At 40.7% G+C, this 8,234-nt stretch overlaps 1 non-coding gene across 1 annotated transcript; it reads right to left on the bottom strand.

The window, feature by feature from the left end:
• Positions 1 to 5,402: 5,402 nt before the first annotated feature.
• Positions 5,403 to 5,508, bottom strand: LOC148091565 (U6 spliceosomal RNA). The gene has a single exon (XR_015715678.1). It is a non-coding gene; the product is annotated as a U6 spliceosomal RNA (small nuclear RNA).
• Positions 5,509 to 8,234: the final 2,726 nt, after the last annotated feature.

Below are 8,234 nucleotides of genomic sequence, written 5' to 3'. Positions count from 1 at the left end.
CTTCTGGTTTGATTTTTTGGGCAAGAATATTTTATAGATGCTGTGAACTTCCTATGGCATCATATCAGGACTACACAATTTCTTGTCATTTTTTGTTTTATTATGTTAAGATTAATCAGTGGGTTCAGTAGCTGCCAGCCAGATACATCCATTCTAAAGTTCCCTTTCAGCTTCTTCCCTCCATCAGCTTTTCACTTGGTGGTTTTAACAGCCACTTACTACCATTGACTAGATCCATTGTACTTCATTAGGAGTTGTTGTATTTAAAATAGTTTCCTTTCTCCAAATTTTTATTTTGAAAAGTGTCAAACCTACAGAAAAGTTCATTGTTTTAACAAACATTCGTATACCCTGACACAGATTAGCAATTTGTAATTTGGTTTCTCTCTCCTCTCTCTGAAACACTTGTGTCTTAGTTGTTGACATAAATGACACTTAACATCTAAATACTTCAGTATTTATCTCTTAAAAACAGGGACATTCGTCTGGATTTCAGGAAATTTAATATTTGCCTAATCTATGAGTACATATTAAAAAGCCCTCAATTATCCCAATAGTGTCCTTTTTAACCCCCCTCCCCATCCAAGATCCCAACAACCTTCTATTTGCATTTAGTTATTTTATCTTTTTAATCTCCTTTATTCTGGAATAGTTCTCCACTTTTTGTGTGTTTTTTTTTTTTTTTTTTTCATGATTTTGGTAGTCTTGGAAAGTCCAGGCGGCAGAATGTCCCTCAATTTGGATTTGTCCGACTGTTTCCTCATGGTTAAATTCAGGCTGAACATTTTGGGCAGGAATACCACATGGGTGATGTTTCCTTTTCAGTGCATCATATCAGGAGGCATGATATCGGTTTCTCCAACTATTGGTGATGATAATTTTTATTGTTTTAAGGTGGCATCATCCAAATTTCTCCATTGTGAAGGTTTCCTTTGCCCCTTATGGGTAATACATTATCTGGAGTGGGGGCAGGGTTCAAAGCTGTGTGAATACCCTATTCTTTAAGCAACTTGTAGCCAGTGGTTTTAGCATCCATTGCCTAAATCAATTATGACTATAGTGGCTACAAAAATGGTGAATTTTCTAATTCTATAATCCCTTCTTCCTTTAGTTGGCACTCTCCTACAGCGGCATTTATTTTTAATAAGGGAGGCTGTTCCCATATATCCTTGATAAGAATGGGGAAGCTGTGCTTGTCAGGCTAGGTATGACTATGGTCTCTGGAGATACCATGCTCACAGAGGTAGTGCCACTAACCAGGAGCCTTGGTATACCTGTGGCCCCAGGGACACTTTCCCACACATCCATGTATCTTTGTGGCCTATGAGGGACCCTACATCATATGACTGGATTCAGCCATGGTTTCCTGGAAAACTACCAGCAAGATCAGATATATCCATGGTCTCTGAGACTACAACCCGCAGGAACAGGTAGCCCATGTACATGGACAATTCAGATAGAAGGCAGGTGATGTACACCCGAAGTCTACAAGGAAGAGCACTCCTCAGAATCAAGTACAGTCAGTGTCTTCAGAGAACCCTGCCCTCCGGATGCAGCTGCATGATGTTCAATATAACTCATTATTGCTTCTTGTCCTGATTCCCTGCTTAGTCCTTTCAATACATTTAAATCCTGGAGTAGTTTATGGGTTGCTTGGCACTGTTAACGGAACACTTTGGTGCACCTACTGCCTCTGGTGTAATGGAAGGACAGGCTGCCTGCTGGGCAGGGAAAACCCAGGTCAGAGCCTTCCAGCTATTGCTCCTGGGATGAGGCAAGAAGTCCTACTCAGTGGATGACAGGCAGACTCAGTACCTGTGCTGGAGTGGGTTGACCTGCCACCATATTGGAGCCCTTAGGCTACAATGAACCAGAGCTTCTAAACTGGCAGTTGTATGAACTGCTAGGAGAAGACCCTTCCTACTAAGGAGGAGATCCCTTCTTTAACCAAGCCATGTTAATAATGCTACAGATGGCAGGAATAGCTGAAGCACCAAGAGATGTTTACTGAGAATACTCAGAAGTATCTCACATCCAGGCTTGGGAAGGGCAGAAGTGAAGGCAGCTCTGTGTCCCTAGAAGCTGAAGCCCATCAGCCTCCTCCTTTGTACTGCCATCAATGTGACTCTGCTTGCATCCCAGTCTCTGGCTCCGTTAGTTCAAATCTCCACCTCCCAAGAGCAGGAATCTGAATGGCTCACTTTGTGTGGGGTATCTGACCTTGCCTCAGTCAACTGTGACCAAATATGGCTCCTAGGAATCCACCCCTGTGGGTGGGGAGTAGTCCCCAAAGATGCTGGGCAAATATTCCTAGAGGTGCATATCACAGAAATAAACTCACGAACTCTCCAAAGGATGGGCAGAAATACTCTTGAGATGAACAACCCTATCATAAAAGACAAGGCCTTGGTCCTAGGGTATGCTGGCAAGAAGTGAAAAATGGGGCCAACAAGGCCATATTGCCAAGCCCCATGGACCAATCACACGTAATAGGCCTGGAGGGAACACAATGCACAAGGGGAAGTTATGTCCAGAAGGATCAGTTCTGAGTGTCTGTAGATGTCTGGTAAGATTGAGGCTGGGACATCAGATGCTGATCCAGCTTCAGAAGTAGGGACAAGACTCTGGGTCTTCAAATGGTAAGCCTCAGCCACCTTCCTGTCACTTTACTTTCCTGTCACCTGATCCACTAAATGACATATACTAAACCCTCTACTTTGCCTCAAATCCCAGAGCCCCTTAGGTCCTTCTCACTCACAGAAGTGAGTTTGAGAGAAACACCAAGGACACATCAGTGATATTTGGTATTTTTGAGCCCCACGGAGGATTCATTTCTTTCTCAGCCCATGTTGTTACTCCTGCCCACATTTGGGGAATACTGGCTAGTAGTTTCTTCTCATCCCTAGACTTTGCAAAATCCAAATACTAAGTTTACAATAAACATATACCTAGACCATGAACAACTATAAGGTGTACCCAAGGGAAAAAGTATGTTTTTCTCCAGCAGTGCCCAGTCTCTGTGTACCCTCCCCAGTCCAGGCAGGTGCAAGCCAATGCAAATGCAGCCAGAGCAGGAAGTTGCCCTTCAGCTCACCAGCCAGGACAGAGGAGCCTGCCTAGGCCTCAGGTGGGACCTTCGCTGTCTGCTGATTAGTAAATCTCCTTGTTGGATTGTTCCTTCTATCAATAAGTAATATCCCGTTTTATCCCTGTAATTGCTTTTGCTCTTAAACTCGTTTGATATCAATATTGCTAGCCCAGCTTCCTTTGGGTTAATATTTGCCTAGCATATTATGTTCTATATCTTCATTTTCAATCTTTCTGTGACTTTATGTTTTAGGCAAGTCTTTTGTGAACTAGACTATACTTGGATTTTAAAAAAAAAAAATCCAAATTGAAAGTCTCTTTTAATGGGAAGATTTGATGTCTACCTTTATTGTGATTAATGCATTTGGATTGCTATTTTCTTATTTTGTGTTTTCTATTTTCCGTGCTTTTTCTTTGCTTTCCCTCTTTCATGCCTTCTATAGCATTGATAAAGTTTTATTTATTCTTTCTGTTGTTGTTGTTTTTTTAAATTTTCTTTTCTACTGGTTTGGAAGTTAAGCATTCCATTTCTAGAGAAATAGAATTACTCTTAATTTTTTAAACACACGTATTTTACTTAACAAAGATTAAAGTTAATCTACATTTCTTTTCTCTTAAGTAATAGAAGGATCTTAGAATATGAACCAACCTCTTCCATTTTTTAATTTATTGATTAGTATTTTAGTTCCACCATATTTTATACTTTAAAAAAATAATCATTATTAACATTATAATTATTATTTAGATTTACCTATATACTTACCAAATTCTTTGCTCATGATTGCTTCTATTAGCCCCGTTCTTCCTTTGGGATTCATTTTCCTTCTCACTGAAGTCTTTCAGAAATTCCTTTAGCGAGTGTTTGTGAATAGTAAACTCTTTCATTTGTATCTGAAACTGTCTTTATTATACCCTTTCTGAGTTGAATGATAATTATCTGGTTTATAGTATCCTAAGTTGACAGTTATTTTCCTTTAATGTTTTAAGGCTGTAATGATTTCTCTCCTGGTTTCTATTGCTACTAATGAGAAGTCTAGTGCCCAATTGTTATGCTGGTAACTTTTAAGACTTTGTCTTTAATATTCTGCAGTAAACACTACAATGTGTTTAGGTGGAGACCTATTTTTATTTATTCTTCTCAGAAATCCAGTTCTGTTCCTTCTTATTGACAGTTTATTTTTTTCATTTAATACTGGTCAGTTCTCCATCATTGTATCTTCATATGTTGCTTCTTTCCCTTTGCCTCTGTTCTTTCCTTCTGGATTTTTTAATATTTCTATTGGACCTTCTCATTTTATTCCTCATGTTTCCTAATTTCTTCATATTTTCCATGACTTTAACTCTGGGAGCTGCATTTTGGGTACTTTCCAATTTATCTTCCAATTCATTAATTTTCTCTTCAGCAGTGTCTTCAACTGTTTAACCCTTCCACTGAGCTTTTATTTAAATATTATTCTAGAAACTATTGGTTCTTTTTCAACTATTTTTCTTTTCCATTGTGTCTTATTCTTGCCTTTCAGATTTTGTTCTTTCCCTTTTTTGGGGGAAACATTATTTTAAGTTATTTTCCATATTGTTTTGTTACCTATACAGTTATTTGAATTTCCCAGTGTTTTATCTTTGCTGATTCTCTTTCTCATGGTGGTTTATTTCTTCTTGTAGTTTGTATTTTTTATTGTGAACTTATCTCCAGCGGGACTTGGTTTCTGTGGGAGGCTTACATGCCTTTAGTCATGGAAGTGGCATCATGTCAAACAGTTTTGCCTCTGTGGGGACTCTATAGGTTTCATCATTTTGGAACCAGTTTATTTGTTATTTTCTTGAATTAAGTTTCCTACACCTTGTGAGTAATGCAAATTCACACTGCACATCCATATTTGGCATAGACTTGGGGTTCTAATCTTTCACAGGTTTCTCTTATTCTACCCTCAGCCCCAGAAAGATGACAAGCTTCTCTACTGACTCTTCATCAGTATGTGGAGTTTTCTAGTTCTTGTTATATAGATAAGTAACCCCATGGCTCCTAACTTTATAAATGGAGTTTAATTCTAGCTCTCCAAAATGCAGAAGCCTGGGCCTCACTCTTATATCCTCATTGCTGTTAAACTCTAGTCTTATGACATACCAGCTCTAAGGCCTCTGTGAGCTCCCACTGGTCATTTTGCGTTTTAAAATTTTTTTTAATTGAATTTATTGGGGTTACTTTGGTTAATAAAATTATATAGATTTCAAGTGTACAATTCTATAATATATCATCTGTATATTGTATTGTGTGTTCACCACGCAAAATCTAGTCTCCTTCCATGACCATTTATAAAAATATAGCACACTTCATGAATTTGTATGTCATCCTTGTGAGGAGCCATGCTAATCTTCTCTGTATCATTGCAATTTTAGTAAATGTGCTGCCAAAGTGAGCACCCACTGGTCACTTTGGATCTGAGATTTATTTTCACTCCTGGGACATAGGGACTTCCATTTATTGCTTTAGCATGTGGTCATATAATTTTCAATTGTTACAGTTTATATTTAAAAATTATCATATATAATTATAAAGTTTATATTTCTAGTGTGGGGCATCTTCCTCGGTCTGCCACATTGATCTGAAATACCCTTATAGTCTTGTGTTTAGGATCCATCCCACCTCTTCCACTAGGTTTTGAGCTCTTTTAAGGACAGAAAGTATTTGCTGTTTGTGTTTTTATCCCACTCAAGTACCTAGCCCAGTTTTCTGCACTGAGTAGGTCCTCAGTAAATGCTGGTTATTTTTTCTTATTGTTTTTACTACCTCCAACCTCAATGTTTAGGGGTGACGCAAAACTATCTAGATTTTTTATGAGCATTTAAAGTATAGTCAGTCTGTGCAGCCTTTTGCATTGCTCATCTGAACTTCATTATTCATGAACAACATCTTCCTCAATCACCTTCAAGGACAAGTCATCATCTATTAGACCAATGTTTCTCAAAGTGCAGGTTGCAATCCATTAGCAGGTCATGAAATCAATTTAATGAAATAGAATAAAATAGAAAATAAAATAGCATCACATATATAAGTGTAGGTACTGCTTATTGAAACTGGTGTGTATGTGTGTGTATGTGCGCATGTGCATGTGCTGTGTGCTGGGTCACCATGCAAAATGTGTTTCAGGCTGTAAATTGGGGTAACAACATTTGAGAGTCACTGATTAGACTTTTCCCTGAGACCACACTCAACCTATCACCACTTTCTATAGGCCCATCTTCAAGAGCAAATATTAATTGCAAAGCTAGAAAAACTCAAAGCTTGTCTTTTCCATATGAATTTCTCAGAGTAGGACATCATGCTCCAGGGGGAGGAGGGCTGGTCCCACAAAGGTCTACACTGCCCTGGATTGAAAGCCCCACAAGTGGCCAGGGGTGAATCACAGATATTCCCTGTGCTCCAAGCCCCATCTTACACCTAGAACCCCATCAGCTCTCTGGGAAAGCCTTTCCACAGATGTTCTTCAGGCCTCTAAGACTCTTAAATGCTGCTTCTCCAGGGTCTTGACCCTAAGACAGCTCCTTGAATGTGGTTCTCAATGTCACCATATAAAGTCCACCTGGGAGAACACCTGGACAGTTACTCCCCTGTGTGCAGCTCCCAGGGAAATGATCATCTGCAGAACTCCCCAACATGGTCTAGAAGGTAGAAGTGTCCACTGTAAAGACTTAACTTTGAGCATCAGCATTGTTATCGAGAAGGGACCCAGCACTTGTTCCTTCTCTGTACCACCTTGAACATCTGCAAATCACACAAGGACAGCCCGTTTCATATACAGTGAATCCTGGTATGAAGGGATTTGAGCCTCATTTAACTTCCACCTTCAGTATATTCCAAGGTTCCAGTGCCTTCTCCAAGGTACAAGGAAGAGAAGAGATCACACCCAAATATCAGCTGGGAATCCGAGTGAGGAAGAAACCAGCTTAAACCTCAGCTAGTAGGTGTGCTTCAGGTAACAGGACTTAAAAGGGCAAGGAGAAATGGGCCACGGATGAGAGCAGGGCCTCTTCCTCTAAGGGTAAGAGTGACCCAGAAAGCAAGAGAAATGGGGATAGAAGGGGGAAGGGGGGAGAAGGGACTGAAGCCCAACATGAGATGAGCCAGAGCTTGGCTGTTCTCTTCACCAGCAGACCTGGATTCATGGGGTTTGGAGGCTCGGAGGTGCAGAGGTGTGCAGCTGGTAAGAGGACAGATGCTCAGAGATGGAGCTAAAAAGGAGGCTGGGGGAGAACTGAGGGCCCCTCAAAGTCTGGCCGTGGTGCCAGCCTGAATCCATCATGCTTGATCCACCTAGGGCTAAGGTGAGAAACTGAAATGGGAAGGTGTTGCCCTGGCTGATTTGGCTCAGTGGTTAGAGCATAAGCCCGTGGACTGAAGGGTCCCGGGTGCGATTCCAGACAAGGGCACGTACCTCAGTTGCAGGCTCAGGCCAGGGCCCATGGGAGAGGCAACCAATCGATGTGTCTCTCTCACATCAGTCAATCTCTTTGTCTCTGTCTGTCTCTCTGTCTCTCCCCACCTCCCTCACTTCCACTCTCTCTGAAAAGCAATGGAAAAAATATCCTCAGGTGAGGATTTAAAAATAAAATAAATAAAAAAATAAAGAGTTTTAAAAAAAGGGAAAGGTGTTTGGCCCATAAGCCTTGGCAGCCAAGCTGATCTGTGGGTCAGATGCTAGTATGTTGGGGTCACGCGTCAAGGCACTGAGAGTGTAACTTTGTTGTTTTCTCCTTATTTTGTAATAAAGATTTAAAAATTCCAGCCAGATTCAGTTGGAATAAAAGAAGGCAGAACTGAATGAAAGGGAGGCCAATCATGATGGTGGTCAGAAATCTGGAATAGATAGAGGAGACAGGACTGACATGCCCCAGCACCAGGTGTAGGCTTCCTCCATCACTCTCAGTGGACCTCCCCATACTCCCAACCCCTCTAAGAACATCTGGCCCTCTCCTTCGGAATCCCTCTCATCTCAGGAAATGGCCAAGAACAAGTCAGTTGGTCTTTAAGGGACACTTTCCTGGCTATAGGAAAATCTCTCCCAACTTCCAGCCTTTCCCTGTCCTCTACATGATTACCTGCATCCATTCATTCACCCAGAGACAAACTCGTGAGATAATATACTGTA

The sequence above is a fragment of the Miniopterus natalensis genome, chromosome 14, assembly GCF_054644295.1.
Source record: "Miniopterus natalensis isolate mMinNat1 chromosome 14, mMinNat1.hap1, whole genome shotgun sequence".
Classification (NCBI taxonomy): Eukaryota; Metazoa; Chordata; class Mammalia; order Chiroptera; family Miniopteridae; genus Miniopterus; species Miniopterus natalensis.
This window is presented reverse-complemented; position numbering and strand designations above follow the sequence as displayed.